This window comes from Notamacropus eugenii, chromosome 5, assembly GCF_028372415.1.
Source record: "Notamacropus eugenii isolate mMacEug1 chromosome 5, mMacEug1.pri_v2, whole genome shotgun sequence".
NCBI lineage: Eukaryota > Metazoa > Chordata > Mammalia > Diprotodontia > Macropodidae > Notamacropus > Notamacropus eugenii.
This window is the reverse complement of record NC_092876.1, coordinates 104,378,258-104,402,496: the sequence shown is the minus strand read 5'-3', so window position 1 is coordinate 104,402,496 and position 24,239 is coordinate 104,378,258. Positions and strand designations below refer to the sequence as shown.

The 24,239-nt window shown below is 37.9% G+C and overlaps 1 long non-coding RNA gene across 1 annotated transcript in view; it reads right to left on the bottom strand.

The window, feature by feature from the left end:
* Positions 1-37: 37 nt before the first annotated feature.
* The window catches only part of LOC140504984 (uncharacterized), a 40,306-nt gene continuing 16,104 nt past the window's right edge, over positions 38-24,239 (bottom strand). Inside the window, exons 2-3 of the long non-coding RNA XR_011967302.1 lie at positions 4,242-4,300; positions 38-1,052 (exon numbers count right to left, since the gene is read on the bottom strand). This is a non-coding gene — a long non-coding RNA (uncharacterized lncRNA). The remainder of the gene's footprint in view (positions 1,053-4,241; positions 4,301-24,239) is intronic.

The following is a 24,239-nucleotide window of genomic DNA, read 5'->3' as shown; positions in this document are numbered from 1 at the left end:
GTTGATCAGAGTTTTAAAGTCTTTCAAATTTGTTTTCCTCTAGGATACCATCATTCCATAAACTGCTGTTCTAGCTTTGCTCACTTTGCTCTGCATCAGTTCATAAAGGTCTTTCCAGTTTCTTCTGAACCTATCCATTTCATCGTTTCTTATGGCACCATAATATTCCATTACAGTCATATGTCACAATTTGTTTGAGTTTTTCATTTAAGCTTTATTTAATTAATGGAAATCAGCTTTTTCCCTATCCCTTACCTCTATATATCAAAATTCCCCAAGAGGAATCTACCCTTTTAGTTTCCATTTGGGGGCTACCATGAAAAGAATTGCTATTATCTTTGTACATAGATTCTTAAAAAATTTCTTCAGGGGTCTAAGCCTAATAGTGTTATAGCTGGGTCAAAGGCATGCACAGTTTAGTAAGTTTCTGGGTAGAGTTCCAAATTGCTTTCTAGAATCGCAATTCATGGCTCCACCCAATAGTGCATTAATGTATCCTGTTTTCCCCAATGCCCTCCAACCTATGTCATTTTCCTCTTTTGTCATCTCTGCTATTCTGGTGGGTATAAAGAACAACTTCGAAGTTACTTTCATTTGAATTTCTCTAATTGTTCATGATTTGGAGAACTTTTTCAATTGGTTGTTGATAGCCTAAATCTCTTCCTTTGAAAATTATTCATTTGTATCTTTTGATCATATGTGTATAGGGGAGTGGCTCTTAGTCTTGTAAATTTAATCAGTTCCTTGTATGTCTTGGAAATGAGTCCTTTATTAGAGAAACTTGCTGCAAAGATTTTTCCCCCAGTTACCTGTTTCTCTTCTAATTTTAAATTGCATTAGATTTGTTTGTATAATAACTTTTAAATTTTGTGTAATCAAAATTGTCCATTTTATCTTGTGTATAAAAATTATTTTAAAAAATAAAGCACAGAAAGTCTTGCCTATGATCAATTGAGAGCTGATCTCCAGCTTCCAATAATCCATTATTGAACTTTGTTCTTTGTCAGTTTTCCTCTTGCCTTCCAAGCTTCCATATCTCCTCTAATTGTTTCCTATAAGAAAAAGAAGAGAAAAAAACTGGTAGGAATAGCTAACACATTGGATTACAGTGAGAATTTTAAAAAATTTAAAAATTTAAAATTTAAAAAATTTAAAATTTTTTTTAAAAATCAGCACATCAGAATAATCCGCCAAATCTAACAATGTCAGATTTAGTAAGGATAAATGTAAAATTTTACACTTGGTTTCAAAAGATCAACTTCAAAAGAGGAGGGAGATAAAACTTGATGCTTAGTTCCTGAAGAAGACAAGACCTAGGGTGGGAGTGCTAGTGAGAGAGGTGCATAGCCTTCAATATTTACATTATAAGGAACTCATGAGAAGATGAATGAGACATGTCCTGCAGAGCTCCTGAGGGCTCACCCCTAAGTAGCAATGAGCAGAAGTTACAAATAGCTTTGGGGGCAGCTAGGTGGCACAGGAAATGGAGTATTGGGCCTGGAGTGTGAAGGACCCAAGTTCAAATCCAGCCTCAGACCTTTACTAGCTGGGTGACCCTGGGCAAGTCACTTAACACAGGTTGTCTCCAAAAAATATAATAATGGTTACTGTCTAAAAGTGGAATGGTCTCCTTCCGAACACACAATTGTTTCTCAGTCCCTGGAAGATTTCAAAGAGAGACTAAGTGAATATGCATTGGGAAATTAGTAGAGGGACTTTCAGTTCTGGTATAGGTTAAGCTAGATAAGCCTTGAAGCCTCTCCTGAGTCTAGGATTCTGGGAAGCAGATGAGCTCCAGGAACTAGAGACCTGCCCACTAGTAAATTCACTGTGATCACCAGCATGTGGGGGTGATTTTTAGCTCAGATCTGTCAGGAAGGAAAAGAGAGAGACATTGTGGGTGCTGTGATGGCACCTGCTGCCTTTCCCAGTGGCAATGGGACAGTCTGTAACCAGGCTATTCGGATAGCATCAAGGCCACATTTCTGATATTGTGACCATCCTGCAATCTCCCTATCATCCCAGGGGCTTGTTTGAGAATTCCATGTGTAGCAATATAATCTCAAAAGTATCTTTTAGAAGAATAACAAAAACAAAACAATGAAACTGAATGTTGTTGGCCCCTAAATAGAGCTGTGAGAATGCATCTTCCTCCCTTCTTTGCAGAGGTGGGAGGCTGTAGATATGGAACTTGGTTCACATGTTGGTTAGTTTTGCTGCATTCTCCCATCCCCTTTTATCTTCTTTGTTTTAAAGGATGGCTCTCAGAGAGGGGAAGGAGAAAAATTTACTTGGAAATATAGTTGATATAAAACAAAACATTACAAAATTTTAAAATCACATTTTTAAAAAGAAATTATCTTCCAGATCTAAAATTCAGTGACTCTAGATAGGATTGTAGGTAGCACTTTATGAACTATCCCATCCTTAGGCAAGACTAGCTTTACATAGCTTGAGAATGGCTCCATTGATGGTGGTGGGTCTAAAATCTTCAGAGGGTGGGGGAAATGTTTAGAAAGGAGAATACTTTGGAGGACCTCAAAATGTACAGGATCCTAATCCAGCTAGAGCCCTATTACTATGAGTTTAGCAAAGCATGAATACTGTAAGGCATGCCATCCAACCACAGTGTGATTATTTTGACTTTTGACACAGGTCAGGATCTATGATGTCATTTTTATGGCTGCTGCCAGACTCCATGGTGCTCTCATGCCTGTCCTTGCTGCTGGAGAGGCTAAGGTGGCCACACTAAGTATAACATCAATAAGGCAAGCCCCTAGGAGGCCCACTAGGCTGCCTGAAGAGGAATGAACCAGTTCAGATGGGAAAAATGGAGAAGGCTAGAGGTTCTTTGTCAATCAGTACTGAGATTAAGCCTATGAGGAACTGTTGTACTTCCAACCTAGGCAAGATAGAACCAGTCAATCAATCAATCAATAAATGAATGAATGAATGAGTGAGTGAATGAATAAATTAATTAATAGAATAGAATTAAAAAATATTCTATGCTGCCTCTGGGATAGAAAAAACTGAGTCTAAAGTACAGGGTATTCCTGAAGATATTGATGGGAAGTTTAGAGATCTGATACTGTGGAATCACAACATAAGCAGGACAATTAACATTCTGAACAGTAAACTACTGTTTTCTAGAGAAAGCAAAGAGCACCCTTCTTGCTCTATAGCTAAATCTAGGGTTTTCATTTCAGTGTCAGGCGTGGGGGGAGGCGGGTGGTGTTAAATGTTCCTTTGACTTTATCAACTTCAAATCTCAGTCCCTTATACATGGAGACTGAAAGGTCCTGATGCCTTATACAGTATGGCGAAAATCATTTCCAGAAAAGGGAGGGAAGACATGAGGGAGACTGGCAAAGATTGAAGGTAAAAAAACCAAAGCATTGTCTCTGCTGGAGACCCAAAAGTAAGTTGTGAGCAAAGTCTGGTTGGTGGGAGATTCATTACATAGAAGAAAAATAAAGGATCTCTTCTCTCTGCTTTTTATAGTGGGGATTCTTTTACAGGGATTAGATGGGTCAGAGATGGCTTCTGAGGTCTCTTCCAACTCTGTGAGTCTGTGAGTATAGTCTCAAAATCTATTTGTACTCAAGTACAAAGCAGAGAATTTGATCACCGAGTACAAGCAGGGACTGGGGTACATGATAAGAAAGTAGTTCAGAGTTCAGAGTAACACCAACAAGGCTGATTCATGGATGAGTTAGTGAGAAAATACCACAAATTTTCATATAAACTATCTTTTACCTTGTACCAGGATCAGTTCTAGGGCAGCTTAGTGATGCAATGTATACAGTGCTGGAACTGGAGTCAGGAAGACCCAAGTTCAAATCTGGTCACACAACTGTGTGTCAAAGCAAGTCATTTAACTATGTTCCTCAGTTTCCTCACCTGTAAAATGAGCTAGAAAAGGCAATGGCAAACCACTTCAGGATCTTTGCCAACAAAACCCAAATGGGGTCACAAAGAGTCAGACTATGATTGGGCTTAGTCTACAAGTGGCAATTATAAGCAGCTAGAGTTAGAAGAAAGCCATGACAGGAGTCCAGCACAGAGCCTGGTACAAGGTAGATGTTTACTAAATGCTTATTGACCGACTGTCTGTTACTTCTGCCTATATACTCTACATGAAAGAAAGTCAGATGTCACATGTAGAAGGTAGTATCAAAGTTGGTAAGATTTTGGTCTGTCCTGATACCTAATAGTTGTGTGATCCTGGGCAAGTCACTTACCCTCTTAGTAACCCAGGTGACCCTGTGAGACTAACTTGCTGGACAGTTGTACTTCCAACCTAGGCAAGATAGAACCAGTCAATCAATCAATCAATAAATGAATGAATGAATGAGTGAGTGAATGAATAAATTAATTAATAGAATAGAATTAAAAAATATTCTATGCTAACTTGCTGGACAGTTGATCTTCACAGGTGGAAAGAAATTTCCTCACTGGGTATTTCCTATAAGGATGAAATCACAGCTCTGGATCTTCCCCTCCCTCACCCCTCATTCCATATCACCTAACAAAATACATTATACAAAATAGGTGTTCAATAAATATATATTAAAGGGGGGAATAAGAAAAGGTTATTTGACAATATTGGCTCATCAGAATAACAACAAAATCAAACAATGGACTAGGTCATACCATTATTAGAATCAACAACCCAGAACTTACAAAACAGAAAATATTGTCCCATGATTTGCAAAATCATAAACATGAAATTGGGTGGTGTGTGTAAAAAGAGATCTTCAGAACAAGACAGATCTACTGACTGGGTCCACAAAATGCTTAACAAATCTTTGTCGACTGACTAACCAAGTATTGTAGTTCAGTCCTAGGAAAGGAGTTCCAAACGTCCATGAATTCACTTTCCTAGGGACTGGACATATAATATCCCAAGGTTCTGGTCAGGACAACTAAAATTAAATTTTGTTAAATGTAGAAGCTTCTTGACAGAAAGGACTGTTTGGAGGGTTTTTTGGTTGTTTGTTCTGGTCTTTGTACTGCCAGTTCTGAGCACAGAGCCTGGCACTTGGGAGGCACTGAATATATATTTGTTGAAGAAAGTTAAACTCCATGTATTTCTTTGATCTACCAATACAATACATCTGTCAAAAAAAAAAAGAAAGAAAATTAAGTTAATTTTACTAAACTTGTAGGTTCTCTTTAAAGCTATGCTGGATTCTAGTAATCATCACTTCTCTTTTTAAGTGTTCACAACCTACATATTTAATAATTCATTCTAAAATTTCTATCAGGAATGATGGTAGCAGCAGATGGCCCTGAAGAGGAGTAGATAACAGAAGGTGCTCAGGGACCACAAGAGAATGGCCCTCCCCTCCCCCGGCTGAGAACCTCCCACTGTCCTACTCCCAGGCCATGCGTAGCCGGGGTGCAAACATAACTAGGCCAACTCATATTTTCAATTCTTTCAGAGCAGCAAATATCCTCTGGTAATATCATCATGCAGCCCTCTGCTGGTCACTGAATTTCCATTTTCTGTTGTATCTTTTCCATTATATGTGCCCCTTTCATGAGCTGGAGAAAATACTAAAACTATATTGACTTAGTCCCCTACAAATTATTGTTACATATATGAGAATATATATATTCTCAACTGGGTCTTCATTGCAGCAGGGCAATCCTTTTATACTTCCTGAGTGAATTTCCTATCCTACTCCTCACAGTGGTTTTTCCAAACCTTTTCATCCCTCCTAGAACCTCCCATGGTTCCCCTTCCCACCACCCTCTCATCTGAGAACCTTATCTACTAATTTATTTTAAAAACTGAGGCCATTTGTCAAGAGGTCTTAATTCTCCCTTCTTTATCTCACTCCACTCAAATGACTTTCCCTAACTTCTTCTCCATTACTTCTGCCTCATAGGAAGAGGTGAGCCTTCTCTTTGGCAAGGCAAATTTCTCTACATGAAAAAATGATCCTTTTCCACTCTAATTTCTCTAGCACATTGCTTCCTCTATCATCCCTATTCCCTCTCACTAATCTGCATTCTCTCCCTGTCTATGGGATGCCTCCCAGTTGCCTAATGTCTCTCCCATTCTCTAAAAACTTTCTCTTGATCCATCCAACCTAATAGCTATAGACCTCTCTTGGCTCCTGCCTTCTTTTCCCCTCTGACACTAGCAGCATCCTGGTTCAGGTTCTCATCATTTCATACCTGCACTAACATAGCCTGCTGTTTGTGATCCCTGCCTCAAATCCCTCCCATTCCAGTCAAAGTGAGCTCACTTCCTAAAGTACAGGTTTGACCATGTCATACCCAATTCAGTAAACTCCAGTGGCTCCTGATTGTCTTTAGGATAGAATATAAAATCCTCTGATTGTCTTTTGTAGCCTTTCATAATCTGGCCCCTTCCTATCATTTCCTTTATATATTTTACTCTCCTCTGACAACTCTACTATCCAGGGACATTGGTGTCTTTTCTGTAACTTGAAAAAGATACTTCATTTCTCTACTCCAGACATTTTTACAGGCCGTTCCCCATGCCTGGAATGCTCTTCCTCCTCATCTCCACTTCCTTCACCTCCTGGCTTCCTTCAAGTCTCAGCTACAATCTGATCTCCTGCCAGAAGACTCTCTTTGACTCCTTTAATGTTAGTGACTTTCCTCTAAGACTATCTGCAATTTTTTCCTGATATATCTTGTTTGTAAATAGTTGTTTACATGTTGTGTCCCCTAATATGTGAGCTCCTTCAAGGCAGTGACTGTTTTTGTCTTTCTTACCACAGTGCCTGGAACATGAAAAATCATCTGAAATAATAATATATCTAGCTCCCACATTCAGCTTCCACTTGAGGGGTGAAGATGGGGTTTCTTCTCCCTTTAAGGGAAGAGTTTATCTCTCTCCCACTCAAACATCACATTCAAAGGACTTGTATACAAATCAAAGTAAAATTAACCAGGGTTTAATTGAAGATGTAAGTAACAAAAGAGATGTGCCTAAGCATTGAAAAAGGCCAGGATTCCAATTTCAGGCTGTTGTGATAATCTCAGCAGGAAGAGTGAGGGTCCTTCTTTTCTTTCTTTCCTTTTCTCAGGGGGAAAAAAATGAGAAGAAAGTAGTTAAATGGTCAGTAGGGAAGAGGCAGAGGTGAACATGGACTAAGAAAAGAATAAGTGGCAGAGAGAACTAAGCAGGCTTTAGATTAGCCCTGGACACCTCACCACAAATCTATTGCTTTCTTCTGTCTGTACTCAGTAGTTTCTGGCTTGCATTTGATCAACCCCTCCCCTTAGCACCAGACTATCAGAAAAGATTCCCAAAGGCCCTCCCCTCCTCCCACCACTATCCATCAGGTTGCTGCCACTTCTCTTGGAGAAAATGGAATAACACACAACTTGTCCATACTGGATTCTTTTCAGCCTCCTTCTTAGAGACTCCATTTCTCTGTGGAAATTTGTTATTCTCTGAAGCCATGAAGAAATGAATGGCATTGAGACAAGCATGCCTATACTTTCTAGACCTGTTTAGTCCTTCATTCTGGTTGACCTGTTCCTAATGGATGGTTCGTCTGTACCTCAACATGAGGATGACATTACTTACATCCTTATGATATTTAATTGGCTTGATTAAATATCTTTTGCATTAAACTAATTTATCCTTTCTGGCTTTCTCACAGAAGTAAGGCTCATTAGCTATGATTGTTGAATGAATGCTGACCCAGATCTACAACATACCTGACACATAGTGAATGCTCAATAAATTCTGGTTGCTTGATGGACACCTTTGAACCTGGAATAGCATGGAGGGAGAAGGCAGAAATACTCCTACGCAAGTATTATTCACATTTCACATGTGAAAAAACTAGGGTTCCGAGTACATCAATGTCTCCAAGGTCAAACAATTAAGAAGAGTGCCAGAACCAGAAACCAAATTCAGATCTTCTCACTCCAAATCTAGTGTTCTTGCAAAAATGCCACGTGGTTTTTCTGCATAATCAATCCTTTCCTGGTTAAATGCCCCAGTTTCCATCTTTTGTAATCTTTCAAAAGCTCATTAGAGAACACCCTATGAAGCCCTGTTGGAATCCTTAAATGCTTACTGCTTAATATCCTCAACAGGACCAAAGGATCACTTATGACTTAGCATCAGAATTTTGGTTCTCACATCTACTTTCATCCCTCTCAAACTATCTTTCCTTTTAGAGCTTCAGACCAAGGGATCATTCATACCTGTCTTTTCTCTGAACTTTTAAAATTGTTTTTCCTAAAAAGTTTAGAGGGAGAGGAAACTCCCAGGAGAAGCAGAGGGAACAAAAGTTCCTCAAGCTGTCCCTCAAAAACAACCATAAAAATGCTAACATGAAATATGGTTTGGGGGAATTCTCAAAAGAAAATGAAAACTCACAGAAAGAATTTCAATAATGAACAAATTAAAGATGAATCCCAATTTAATAAAACAAAACAAAAAAGATTATGACACAAGAAAAGTAAGAAAACATAAAAAACATAAGAAAAAAAAACATATACTGGAACTATTAGAAAAAAGATAAGAAACATTGTAAGAAATCTCAGGAGATGTTCAAATGTATAACAGATCTGCTCAAGGAATTAATGGGAGATTAAAATTAGAAAAAAAAATAATGAGAATAATTAAAAGAGGAAGTGAACACAGATAAGAAATCCTTGAGGGAATTAAGAAAAGAACTCAATGCAGCTAAAAAATCTTCTGTTAAGATAATGGCAATTTCAACAAAATTAAAGATAATGAATAAAAGTTGAAAAACCCATGGATACAACCAAAAGCAATACTGACACAGTGGAAAACAGATTACTAGATAATGTAATTGAAGTATATAAACAAATTCAGAAAATAATTCACCTAGAAAGAGATTTGGAAGTAATACAAATGAAAGTGTTGAATTTGGAGAACAGATCAAGGAGAAGAATCCTCAGTTACTTGTGTCATTCAAAATATTGAAAAGAAGAATCTTTTAAAAAATGTTTACTGAGATCTTTTGTTTTTACATCACCATCATTTTCAAACATATCACTACCCCTTCTCCTTCCCAGAGAATCATCCTTTGTAGCAAAGAAGGAGGAAAAGTAGTTCAGCAAAACTAGCAAACACATCAACTGAATCTGAATACATCCAAGGTTCCATACCTGTAGTTCTACTTCACCTCTGTAAAGAAGGAAAGAAAAATAAACTTGAAGAAAAGAATTTTCTCACCACATTTCAGTAAATTGTTTTTAAAATTCCCTAGAATTGAGGCAGCTAAAGTGACAAAGTAGATAGAGCATTACAGGTCCTGGAGTCAGGAGGATCTGAGTTCAAATCCAACCTCAGACACTTCACACTTACTAGCTGTGTGACCCTGGGCAAATCATTTAACCTGATTGCCTCACAAAAAAAATTTTTTTTATTCCCTAGGATTCCAAAGGTCTAGAAATCATAAGAATCAATATACCATTTTAAAAAAAAAAAAAGGAAACTTAAAATTCAGCTCTCCTAGGCTTTATCATCATCAAACTTCATAACTACAATAATAACCCCCACCCCCCCCAAAAAATATCCTTAAAGGCACCAAAAAGAAATCAGAATGGTATCTGATTTTTCTACAAAAATACAAAAATAATCTGAAATTCAAACATGACATAAATTTAAAAACCACAGTGATCTGGAATAAAAGCCTCAAAAGAGTCTTTGTAATTAAACTAGAAAGGAATCCCTGGAAAGTTACATGAACATACTTTTAAACCAAAAAGCTAGTCTTTATCTTAATGTAAAAGACTTTTTCATAGGGTCATTTAAAAAAATTATACTGTTACATTGGTCAAGTCATTGAACAATGCTGATCTAGTGGGACTTGAAAATGAAATGAATAAAAAAGAGCAACTTTAAAAAAATACATAGAGTCAAGTAAAAAAGAAAAGGTCAGAACAAAGACTGGAGGAAGGAAGGACTGGTGGTGATCCTAAGGCACTTATATTTTACAAAAGAGAATAAGGGTTGAATTTTAGAGTCATTTACAGATTTAACATCAAAATATATGTAGCAGGACTTCCAGAGTGAGAATAGTTGTATGTTTTCCTCAGAGTTCTGTGAAGGGTCAGGGAAGTCTCTACTTCCATCACCTCAGGCCCTGTTCTAATGTGTTCTTCTCACTATTAACTGTCAGTGACTGGCACCCTAACACTAACATCTGGTTTAACCAATTACCATCCAGGAGCTTTTATAAAGAGACATTTACTTTGATGATACAGCTAGAATGAAGGTGCAAGGGTACAGACATTTCCCCCTAATAACTTGGAACCCATTACTCCCTACATTACCTCAGTCCTTGGGGAAATTGGGCTTAGATTTAACACAGTTTCTACATAGCATTCATCCCATTAAGTTCATATCCAAATTCAACGTAACTACTGGATAAGTCCATGTCTCAGTTACCAGTGCTTTAAAGGTCATTCTGCAAGGCCAAAGTACCAGAGTGCCTAGTCATAAATCCTGGTATGGACTCCAATCTTGAACCTCTTAGTGGCTGGTTCTCTTGACCTTTTGAAGCTCATAAGGTCATAGCTATCTTCAATCTTCTTTATTTGTAACAAGAAATAATAAACACAAATAAGCAAAGAACCGAGGTTCATATTTATAGGCCTCATATGTTGACCTCAGATGAGGAAGCGCCTTCCTTTATAACACTGCCTCTTATCACAACATAGCTAGGCAAGAAAAAAAATGATGGAGGGTCAGGCACTGGCTGATTTTTAAAGCACCTCAGTCCCAACTCTATGGCCAATCAAAAAAGCCTCCTCTTCACCATATGGCTAATGGACTGGAATCTGGTATACATGCTCCAGGTACACATACTCAGTTCTGTGTGGAACTTGCATCAGTAGAGAAGACTGCACAAGTTCACAATGACTGGGCTCCTTGGCCATTCCCTAGTTATTATTATCATGCTTTCTATTAGATGTAGTTATTTGGGGAAGGTAACCTAGTGCGTAGCAAGTTCTGCCAAGGTAATCACTTTTCTTTTGATTTCATGATATAGCCAGAACCAAGGTACAGACATTTTTTGAGAAATGCTTATTAGGGAAACATGATGCTCCCCTTAGCAGAGACATAGCATCATGCTCCCACATTTTATTGGATTAAAATATTCACATTTAAAGTTAAGGGGTTTTTCGTATGGTTTTTTTTCATTTTTTGTTTTGATTTTTTTTTTATCCCTTTAGTTAGAATCAATGCTTTGTCATTGTGAATGGTTTTGTTTCCACCACTTTGATACTACTTTACTTCCACAGGATCTTCTCTGATTTCTCCCCCCACTTCCTGTTTGCCAGCCCAGTCCCAAATTCCTTCAACTTATTTACATTGTTAATTTATCTTTTTAAAAAAATGTATTCATTGAATTCTCCCCTTTTTCGGCACTTCTCTTTCTCCACAGTTAAGGAGATGTTTCACAATCCTCCCTACCTTCCAGTCTTTTATTTTAAGTAGCTTTCTTTTGCTGTACTCTTTTCCAAAAAGGCTTCCTTTTTTTCTCTTTCCTTCCAGACTATGCTGATTCTTATTTTTCTAATTCACATGGTATGCTCTTAATTGCTCCTTTATTTTCTCTGTGTCCTTTATGAGGATAAAGCTTCTGAGATACTAGGTTTGAACTCCCTCTTTCATCCAGTTTTTATGTACTTGCCATTATGGATCTTACCCTATTCTTTTTTTCTCCTACTGTGTCTTATTCCTACAAATATAAATTCATGAAGGAAGTAGTGTTGGTTGGAAGCAGTGTTATGTAGATAGAGTAATTATTTGTCCCAGATCATGAGACAAAAACCAAGCATTTACCTTAATCCTGAGAGGCTAAAGCTGTATTATTTTATTTCCGTTTACATGTCCTCCATTTGCATTAGTTACCCTACCATGCTCATGCATCTCTTCTCCCCAGCAGGTAGGCAGTTCAGGCAGGTAAAATCCTTTCTCTGGGAAGAGTGCTAAGATGCAAATTACCACCCTCAAGACAAAGGCTCTCCATCCCTTCCCTCTTCTGCAATCCCAATCCCCGTTGCTTTTGTCTGATTTGTCCACATCTCCCCATTCTTGTTGAGAGAGACCATCAGCCACTATTATTCCTTCTTGGCTCACCGAGGAAGGTGAGAGTTGTACAGCACCTGACCTCCCTCCGACCTCTCCCATTTTTCTTGGTTCTAGCTCTTCAACATCTCTCCCCTACATCCCCTTCTCTCCACTTATGTAAAACCTATCCAGTCCAGTCCTTTACCACCTATTGCCTGGGATATTTTTTGTGAGACTAATAATATTTTATTTTTTCCAATTACATGTAAAAACAATTTTTAACATTAGTTTTTAAAAGTGTTGAGTTCCAAATTCTCTCCCTCCCTAGCTCACCTCCCTGAGATGGCAAGCAATTTGATATAGGTTATACATGTGCAATCTTGCGATACATATTTTCATATTAGTCATGTTGTGAAAGAAAACACAAATAAAAAAATGCACACCAAGAAATAAAGTAAAAAAAAAGTGCTTTAATGTGCATTCAGAATCCGTCATTTCATTCTCTGAAGGTGGAGAACATTTTTAACCACAAATGCTGTGGAATTGCCTTGGGTCTTTGTGTTGCTGAGAATAGCTAAGTCATCCACAGCTGATCATTGTACGTTATTGCTGTTCCTGTGTACAATATTCTGGTTCTGCTCACGTTACTTTGTATCAGTTCATGTATTTCCAGATTTTTTCTGAAAACATGCTCCTCATCACTTCTTATAGCAGAATAGTATTCCATCACAATCATATACCATACTTGTTCAGCCATTTCCCTACTGATGGGCATCCCCTCCATTTCTAATTCTTTTCCACCACAAAAAGCTCTGTTATAAATATTTTTTGCATAAATTTTTCCTTTTTTAAAAAAAATTCTTTGGGATACAGAACTAGTAGTGATATTGCTAGGTCAAAGGGTATGCACACTTTGATTGCCCTTTGGGCATAGTTACAAATTACTCTCCAGAATGGTTGCATCAGTTCACAACTCCACCAGGAGTGTATTGCCTGGGATATTTCAATAGCTTCCTAATTGGTCTTCTTGCCTCAAATATCTCCCCACTCCAATTCACTCTCTTAAGTGGCACCAAAATGATTTCCCTAAACTACAGGTCTAATGATATCATTCCTTTATTCAAACTCCAGGTGTTCACTATTACCGATAGGATCAAATTCTTTCATTTGGCATTTAAAACTCTTCATAACTTGAACCTCTCCTAAGTTTCTAATCTTATAGATCATTCTTCTTCATACATTCTACAGTCTAGTCATACTGACCTGCTTGTTATTTCTTATACCGACCCTCCATTTCCTACCTACCTGCCTTTGTCCTGGCTGAGCCCCTTTCCCTGGAAAGGACTCCCTCCTCACTTTTGCCTCTTAAAATCTTTGTTGCTGTTGTTGTCTTCAAGATTCAGCTCCAGCACTACCTTCCCCCAAAAAACCTCTCCTAGTTCCCTCCTCACTCTACCCTGAATCTGTGACCTCAGACTGGGTAGTGAATAACAAAATTGCCAGTTGGCACCTTTCCCCAAATCCTGCATGACATCATTCTGCACCTGGTATGAATCTGGGAATCATGAAATATGTTATTTATGGAATATATTATTTCATTCTCTCCAGTTATATCTTTCAGATGCAAAACAATCCTGTGCTATCTTAGGATGTTATCTTGACTCCTACAAGCAGTGACAAACTGGGACCCCAGAGTGCAATAGCTATTTCTCCTTTCTAAGGTCTAGCAGTAATGCTGAGGGCCTGGAAGTGTTTTTTGTTTTGTTTTTTTTTGAGTGTTAGAGCTCAAAAACCACCACTTATTATTAGTTGATAACAATTAGCCACCCAGACTTAAATAATTCATAAAAACAAGTATTTTACAAAGATGGTGTAGCAAAAATAGTTCATATAAATGTCGCCCAAATCATGGAACACTCACTTCCAAAAGTATGTACAGAATCCAGAGGAGAGTGAACCCAAGCTTAGCAAAAATGTGGGGTAATTTATAGCTCTTGGAAGTTCTTTCTTTCCTTTTGTGAGGTTCTCAATTAAGTCTCTCAATTGAGCCTTCTGTTAGGCCCCTTGTAGATTCCTGACATTGTGTTTCCTCAGGGTATCTAGTTGGTCTTTGACTCTCAGTTTTCTAAGAAGACTATGACATCAGGGAGATGATGACATGAATTGCAGTTGACTTTGATTTGAGGGAGAGAGAACTGTACAAGGTCACCAGTCTCAATTTCTCCTCTAGAGCCATCTGGGTACAATCAATTGGGTAACTCAGCTCCTGTTCTCCCTCTCCCTTTTCCATTCCCTCTCTCTTTCTCTCTCCTCTCCAAAGGAAGGTAAATTTTGATGGCTGAAAGTTGTCCAGTTAATTTGGGGTTTGACTAGATTTCTTTCTTTCTTTCTTCCTTTTTTTCTTTCTTTCTTTCCTCTTTTCTTTTTCTGTTCTTCCATTCTTCTTTCCTTCCTTCCTTCCTCCTTCTTTCCTTCTTTATAGGTGGTCAGGGTACAGCTTTATCCTGCTCCTTTCTCTTCATCTAATGCATTTCTTTCTTTCCTTCTTTGCTTCCTTCCTTCCTTCCATCCTTCTTCTTTCTTTCTTTTCTTTCTTTCCTCCTTTCTTTCTTTCTTTCTTCTTTCTTTCTTCCTTTCTTTCTTTCTTTTTCTCTCTGTCTCTGTCTCTCTCTTTTTTTCTTTTCTCAAAGACCAAACCTTACACCCTTTCATTTTGGAACTCAGAGATTGGACAACAATAAGTCCCTACCATTTAATGGCTATATTTTGGACCCTCCTGGCTCAGAGTGAATGTAAATAGTAAATACTTTTCTTTCGGCCAGTAATTCTGAAGGTCTTCACCACCCAGTTTGATTTTGGTTTTTAATTGAAGGGACCATCCCTTGATTCACTTCTTAAAGAGGTCTATTCACTGAATGGGTATTGCCTCACCCAAAGTGAGAACCAGAAAAGACCGTAGCCTAAAAGAGCCAGGGTCTCCCATTGCATCCTGGGCCATCTTCAGTCATCTTGATGAATATCTGATCACTGGACCCACACAATTCTGAAGGAGAAAGTGAGACTGGTGACCTTTCACTGCCATCTCTCACTCAAATCAAAGTCAACTGCAAGACATGTCATCATCTCCCTGATGTCATGGTCCTCTTCCAAAATGAAGGACAAAAAGAACCTGACTGTCAGTGCAGATAATCTTCTAATCAACCGCTACCTAGCAGCCACTATTCTGGGGAAATTGTTAAGATACTGATGAGACATTCAAATCCTTTGAAGACTCCATGTCATCCTCTAGTCAATGGTATGGGAATGAGGGGTGGTGCTGGTGGTGGTAGAGAGACAGGCTGCTCTCCTCCCCATAAGTGATTTTCTCACAAGAGTTCTCTCTTCTAGGCAAGCCCCCAACTCATATACTCAGGTTTTGAAGTGGCTCACTATTTTATATGAGTCAGCCAGGAGATGACCTTTGTCTCATCAGTCAATCCCAATATACTTCCTATGGTGTCATTTCATTTCATCCAACCGTTTTCACTTCTCTGAAACTGATTGAGAACTTTTTATACTCCATTTAATACTTTTAATTGATTGATTCAATAGAAGGGTTCTTCCCTAATAATCTTGTTAGTCACTTTAAGTAGAGTGAGATGATTGATTGATTGATTCAATTGACCCCACCATTATACTATATTAGGTTAATTGTCATTCCTTCATATTTTAAGTTCTTTCTCTGGTCCACTCACAAAATGTGTTATTGAGACAACAAAATCTAATAACTACGCACCTTAAACTTTGAAGAATTCCACTCCCACCCCTCACTCCTGAAGCAATCTGTGGGTTGCTTTGATGCATACATTTGTTTTCTATATTTAAAAGTTCTGTGAAGTTTTCTTATGTTATTTCTTATCATGTTATTCATTTTTTTATTTGCCATGTTCTTTTGTGACCCTTAATCCCATGACCTTAAATTATTTCTGTAATCCTGTCTTTGCTTTTAGACTAGTCACTTTGGTTTCCATGGAATTAATGTGTTCTTTTAACATTATTGTGTTATGTTTTCGTTCTGATAATTTTCTTCTACTTTGATATTTTATATTCTGCATCTATTATCTTCTTTCTCAGAACATCTAGTTATTTGGAGATGTACCATCATGTATTAAATTTTTCCTGCTCTTTTTTATGATGAATGTTGGAAATATTCCCAAGCTAGGCATCTATGTAGTCAGACCATTGACTTCTTAGAAATAAGGTCAGAATATATAATACACAAGAAAGAATAATAATGAGAAAAATATATGGCATGCAAGAAAAAAGATTTAGCTCTGAATTATTTAAACAAGCTATTGAAATCAAATAATGGGGAATGGGTAAGAGAAATGACATTAACACTGACTATACACAAATTAAATCAGTATAAATTAATTGCTACAAAAGGAGACCAAAAGAGCCCAGAAATCTTACTCAGCAAACATTATACTGGCTTACTTGCCTGAGAAGATGGTTGCCAAAGCCATAATCAGATCAGAAACTCATCTATAAAATCTTAAAAAAGGATGATGGACAATTGTGAGTAGTTTCATCTCATAAAGCAGAAAGGTGTAGTGAATGGCAAGCTCAATCTAAAGAAAGTTTGGCAAGCTAGACAACTAAGCAAAATGATTCAAGGATGATGATGATGGTGATGATGATGATCACTAAGCTAACATTTATATAGTGCTTACTGTGTGCCAGGCAATGTGCTAAGTGCTTTACAATTATTATGTCACTTGATCCTCACAACAACCCTGGAAAGCCTATGCTGTTATTATGCCCATTTTGCAGATGAGGAAACTGAGGTAAATAGAGGTTAAGTGACCTGCCGGGAGTCACACAGCTCATACACAAGTATGACTAGAAATACAAGAAAAATGGAAAATATTTCCAAAAATATTACCACAGGTGGTTTTCTCCATTTGGGCTAGGGCAACCATCATATTTGAACCCTAATAATCCCTGAGCTACAAAAAGAGGAGGTAATAATGTTGCGGTTTTTCCTTTGTTCTCAAAGAGGACCTTAACAACAGGAAGGTGATGCCATGACTTGCAAATGAATTGAATTTAAGAGAGGCAGGGCTATACAAAGGTCACCAGCCTCCCTTTCTCCTGCCCAGTCATCTGGGTCCAGTGTCAAGATAGAGATCAGGACAACTGGAAATGGCCCCCAGCAACAATGGCACAAAAAAGAACAAAAATGGGAAAAGTAGCTGGATTGGATCAGCCTGGAGGGGATAACCTTGACTTCTTTGTCTGAAAACTGCCTGTTCATATCCTTTGAACATTTATCAATTGAGAAATGACATATTTTCTTATAAGTTTGACTCCACTTCTCCATATATTTGAGAAATGAGGCTTTTATCAGAGATACTTGCTAAAAAAATTTTCCCCCAGTTTGCCATTTTCCTTTTAATTTTGGTTGCATTGGTTTTGTTTGTGCAAAACTTTTTTAATTTTATATAATCAAAATGATCTGTTATACATTTTGTAATGATCTCTATATCTTGTTTGGTCCTAAATTTTTCCCTTATCCATATTTCTGCCCTTCTAGTCTTCTTAAACCTTACTCCCTGCCACGTACTCTGATTCAGTGACAGTGACCTTTTTATTATTTTGCACAAAAAACTCCATCTCTCAACTCTGGGCATTTTCTGTGTCTGTCCTCCATACATAGAATGGTCTCCTTCCACGTTGCCTACTGGCCTGGCTTCCTTTAAGTCCCAGTAAAAATTTCATCTTCTACAGGAGGCCTTTCTCAACTGCTTTTAATTCTAGTGCCTTCACTTATTTAATTATTTCATATTTATTCTACGGCTTGTCTCTACATGTTTGTTTGCTTGTTATCTCACCCATTAGATTGTGAGCTTCTTGGGTTCAGGGATTGTCATTTGCTCTTTTGTATCCTCCAGACTTAGCAATGCTTATCACGTAGTAGGCTCTTAACAAATGTTTATTGACTAACCCTCAAATATGGTTCATAGAAAGAATTTGGTAGCTATCTCAGGAATCTTGCCTACCCCTCTCCAAGGGAGATCTTTATATCTACCTAGAGAGGAGCAGGAGAAGGGTCAATTAGTTTGGCTGCTCTGCTTTCTTCAGAGATCATGCACCAGACTAAAATTTTATCACTCTGACCCCTTAAATACTACTGGTCTAGGAGAATGACTTTTTTCCCCCTTAGGTTTAATCTATTTTACTCATTGCAATTTCTGAAAGAGGAAAAGGCTTTACCCTTTCCCACCAAATTCTAGTTACCCAAAAGACCATCACAAATATGGTGTAGCAGGTAAGCCCTTTATCTAAAGCAAATAGCAAATAGAAATCAGAGAAGTTATACAGATTACAATATGCCAGACAATATACAAAATAAATGAATCTCTCTCCCACTTGGAGAAAGCTATCTCAGCTCAACCAAGAGACAGAAATGCCAATCTAACTGAAAGGGAAAGTCCCTGATGTCTCTAGGGATAGAAGCTGGATATCAGGGACGTATGGAGGAATAGGTTTTTCCCTATATGTTTGCCTTCTCCAAAGTCTGTTCTCTCTTTCCATAGGTCTCTTTTTTATTGAGAGTCTCGATCCATAGTGTCCTCTTTTATAGTAATAAGGAAGAAGACTGTCTCTACACACGTGCATGTGCGCACACACACACACACACACAGCACTTCGAGTTGATCCAATTGCAGGTAAACAGCTGGTTCTGAAATTAGTGTGCAGGCTGAGATAGTCCATTTTTAAAGATGATCAGTGTTCCCCACAAAAAATCTAAACATTTCAAAATTGTTACCTCAAAAGAAAAGGAATATTTAACTTAAAATGTTTCTCTTCTCCACAATTGTTTACTCAACAGATGTTAGAAATCAGAGACAATAAGTGAACTTAATTATCCAAAAGGAATTGTGCCACAAAAGTACATGAACAAGAGAAAAAGAAAGGATATGAATTGTGGTGGGGACTAGAGAGGAAATATTGACTGATAAACATCAGGGCAACCCCTAGCTTAGGCAACAGGTGTCACAGTGATTAGAGCACTAGGCCTGGAGTCAAATCTGGCCTCAAACACTTACAAGTTGTGTGACCCTGGGCAAGTCATTTAACCTCTGTTTGCCTTACTTTCTACTACTGTATAGTGGGGATAATAAGAGCACCTGTCTGACAGTGTTGCTGCAAGTGAGATAATATTTGTAAAGTGCTTAGCACAGTGTATGTAGTAGGTGCTATGTAAATGCTTATTGCTTTCTCTCCTACAGGCACTAGGTAAATTTTGGGAAGTGGGGGGAAATGGAGTACTGTCTATGTATACAATTTGATTTTAAAATATATATTATAAAATCATTGTGTTCATGAGAAATATACTTAGTGAAGATTTAGAATTTCATTCACCCTTTTGTAAGAAATGTTGTGATTTAAAACACTGAACTTTATGGAGATGAAATGACTATCCAAATTTGGATTACTGTTGTAGTCCATGAAATCACTTATACGTCAGTTCTGTGTAGGGTGCAAGACAGTTAAGGAGTAACTCCCATGGTTCCTTTTTTGGTTCAGTTGTTTTCAGTCATGTCCAACTCTGGGGTTTTCTTGGCAAAGATATTGGAGTAGTTTGCCATTTCCTTCTCTAGATTATTTTACAGATGAAGAAACTGAGGCAAAAAGGGTTAAGTGACTTACTCCAGATCAAACAACTGGTGAGTGTAGGAGACCAGATTTTTTTTTAAAAAATTAATTTATTTTTTTTTCGGTTTTCAACAATCACTTCCATTAGATTTAAAATTTTCCGTTCCTCTCTCCCCCTCCCTCCCTGAGACAGCATGCAATGTTATATGAGTTCTACACATACATTCTTATTAAACACATTTTCACATTAGTCATGTTGCATAGAAGAATTAAAATGAATGGGAGAAACCATGGGAAAAACCAAAACAAAACACAGCACAAGAAAAAGCAGTCTGCCTCATTCTGCATCCCGATTCCATAGTTCCTTCTGTGGATGTGGATGGCATTTTGCATCAAGAGTCTGTTGGGAATGTTTTAGGTCCTTGCATTGCTGTGAAGGGCTAAGTCTGTCAGAAACAGTCCTTGAACACTGTGGCTGTTACTGTGTACAATGTTCTCCTGGTTCTGCTCATTGTATTCAGCATCAGTTCATATACGTCTTTCCAGGTTTTTCTGAAGTCCACCTATTCGTTATTTTTTATCTGAGGCCAGATTTGAACTAAGGAAGATGAGTCTTCCTGACTTCAGTCCCAACACCCTATCCACTGTGCCACCTAGCTGCCCAGGTCCATCTTCCTAGCCATCCACAATACCATTCTTCAGATATTCCAGAAAAACAGTTTACATCTTGACAGCTCACCTCATCCCCATACTACCCTCTGTCTCTCAAGACACATATCCATAATATTTTCAGAAAGTAGCTGATATCCTAACACTACAAAGATAAAAATACAATCCGTGCCATCATGAAGGTTCTAAATTATGACACATACCCAAGGAACTATAATGTGGAATAGGTTATGATGAGTGCAAGGTCAACATATAAAAAACTTAAGAAAAATTGAGGTGGGAGAGAACTTACAACTGGAAGGATCAAGGAAATGGGGGCACCTCAGCTGAACTAAAGACAAAGAGACGAAGCCGGGGAAGGGCATTGAAGGAGGAGGGAAGGAGGAGGACAGGACTGCGCAGATACCGAGTCAGGACACAGCAGATGGACTTTGGTGAATAGCTCCCAGTCCGTTCTGGCTGGAATAAAATTGTCTAAAACTAGTTATGCAAACATTGTGTAATAGTAGCAACACATCTTTTCAAATGAAGAGCGGAATAAAATAACCCTGCTAAAGAAACCATATAAAAAGCAATGACAATTATGTAAGGCACTGTGGTGTGATAGATAGAGAGTTGGCCTTGGAGCCAGTAAGACTTGGGTTTTAAGCTTTGACTCTGACACATACAGGCTGGTTATTCAGGGCCTCCTCACTTGACTTCTCTCTGTTCTAGGTCAGAGGTCTCAGACACAGCCCCAGCAGGTTAAGCCATACTACAGATCAGAGGTCCCCATTTCTATTTGAGTTTGACACCCTCTACGAGGTAACTCTCTTAAGTTTTAAATGACAGCGAAGATATAGACCAGCATTCATAGAAAGGTTATTTCCTCACCTTGGAGTGCCCTATCCCAAAAGACTCACACAGGTTCAGGTCTTATCCTAAAAGTGATGACTGATTGATTAATAATAAAAAAAAAAATGTTCATTGTATTATGACTTATTATTGATTCTCATCCTGTATAACTTTCAATAAAGTAGCTCAGAAAATTCACATTTGCCTAACTACATAAATTGAATTAACTGGATAATTAATTACTAAAACAATTGTTATTTGTAAATTTTCCCTGTCAGGATATTCATAGGGTTAAAAAAATCCTAAAGCACGGTTTTAGTGGGAACAAAAAGTGTTTTGTACAATTAAAAATAGAATATTTTAAAATTGTTTCACTTTTATCCCCTTTTTCAACTCTATTGCTTGTGTATGTTTCATAAGGCAACCTATCGTTACAGCAGTACATGCCTACAACTGATAAATAACCACAATTTTTATTGCACTGTCAAAGTGGTTGTAGAAAACTGGTAAGTGACTTGCCCGTAGTCAGTAACACAACTAGCATGTTAGCAGCCAGCCTTCTCTAAGCCAAACCTCCTCTCAGCAGTTCCTTACATTGAACTGAAATTGGTCTCTTTGCAGGTAATAGTCCCCCACGTTCAAATCAAGAGCAAAAAAGTATGTTTCTAAATTCATATCTGCTGTTTCCAAGGTTTCAAAGATAGTGATCGAGACATCTAGACTGAGTGGTACTAAGTAGATTAAGTAGAGAGAATGCTAGACTTAGGAACCTTGGGCAAGACATTTAACTTTTCTCATCCTCTGTGGCACATTCCAAGGAGACTCAAAGGCTTTGGTCCAGACAGCGGGTTGGGGCAATGCAATGGTTTTCTCTCCCACCCCTTACCCCTCAATACCCCCTTGTGCTGCCTCTGATGAATGGGATCCTCAAAAGGGGGTGAGAGGAGTGGAAAGTTGAGGCAAGGGAGCAGAGGCCAGGCTTACTCAGGGATAAGTGACAGTACTTGATAAATATACAATATATTACAGTAACAACAGCAATAATGATAATAATATCTATTTTACAGCATCTTACAAACATTATCTCATTTGTTCCTCACAACCAAACCTGTGATGAAGATGCTATTATTATCCCCATTTTACAGATGAGGAAACTGGGGCAGATAGGGGGCTAACTGGCTTACCCAGGATTATATGGTTAATAAGTATCTAAGGCCATATTTGAATTTAGGTCATCCTGATTCCAAGCCCAGGGCTCTATTCAACTGTTCCACCTAACTGTTCTGAAATTTTACATAAAGAATGAAATTACATTTTTATGAGTAATACTATTCTGAAAGAAAAAAGGCTAGTGGTGTCCATAGGTTTTACGAGTTAGGAACCATATTGAACCTGTCCCATGGCACAGCATGGGTTGGGGGTAGGAATAGAAAGGAACTGGAAAGACAAGTTGAATCATTCATTTCTTGTCACCCTCTATCTTGCCACTTAATCTGATACTAACCTTTGGGCCTGAGGCTCTGCTTCTGCAACTAGTTTTTCTCATTAATCTAAATTCTTGAGGTTTTAATTCTCTGAAGCAGGGGTGTCCTACTCAGAAACGGGACCAATTAAACTGTACATAACGATTTCTGTGGGCCATATGTTGACTCACAAAATCACACATGTTTATAAGTATTTTTTTTTAATTAATACATCAACACACTAAAATCCGATAGTTGTTCCATTGTAATCTGGCACAGGCAGTATTTGGGAGTGTTGTAGACCACACTCCCTGACATCTCTGCACTAAGGAAATCTTGGTATAGACCAGCCTGGTCTCTGGATTTATGCTTGCCTAGTTCCTAACTTGTACTCCAATTAATCTGGACATACTCCAAGGGCCTTGTTATACTTGTTTGCGAATACAAGAGAGAAAGAATAGGGCAGACTGTTTGGAAGAGTGAAGCAGCATGATCATGGTGGTCTGATCCCCCAGATTTCTTCACTTTCGTGTGTTTTTTTGCATTCTCTAGCTATGCCTTCTGTTTGGAGAGGGTAAGCAATAGGGAATTTCTAGCATATGTCTCCATGGTAAGCCTGTGTCTGCCAATTAAATTGCTGGCAAATTATGTCCCAATATGTAAAAAGATCAATTTAGAACTCATAAGTGATAGATACAGCAATGACAGATAGATTTAGGACAGCTAGGTGGCATAGTGGATAGGGTACCTGGCTTAGAGTCAGGAAGGTCTGAGTTCAAATGTGGTCTCAGACACTTACTAGCAGTGTGACCCTGAGCAAGTCACTTCACCCTGTTTGCTTCAGTTTCCTCATCTGTAAAATGAGCTGCAGAAGGAAATGGCAAATCAGTTCAGTATCTTTGCCAAGAAAACCTCAAATGGGGTCACAAAGAATTGAACACGACTAAAATGAATGAAGAACAAGTGATTATCTGTTATCCCAAGCTCATACCCTATGTCATTCATGGCCATGGCTGAGATTAGAGTCTTCATCTACAATCTCCTTTTTAACTAATACTTAAAGAGTTTAAGAACCTTTCTTAAGGTCAAACAACTATATATAGCCAGTACATACCTAGACCCATTACTCTGCAATACCACCTTCAGAAGAACATACTTTGATTCATGTTTTATTTGGGTCTTTTCAATAAGAAGCTATATTATGACAGGATTCTAATCTATTAGCTTTATAATGAATGGAGTATGAAATCAGACTTTTTAGTGAATTTTAAAAGAATTAGCAAGCAGCTTATTTTTAAGATTGTCATATATAGGGTAAATATAATAGACTAAAAGAATTCATTAATTAATTGAGAAATATTGATTCAACTATATATTCTCTGAATAATGATCAGTATTAAATATTCCTGGATTCATATTGATGTCCTGACTTACTGCCACTAGAGGATGATGATTTCTGATCAACATAGCACAGTGACTTTGAAAGAAAGGAAATCCTACCTTTTCCCACTTTCCTAACCTGCAGAGTCCTTTTGTTCTACATTATTTTAACTTTTTTTAGGGTTATGATTTTAGGGATTTTA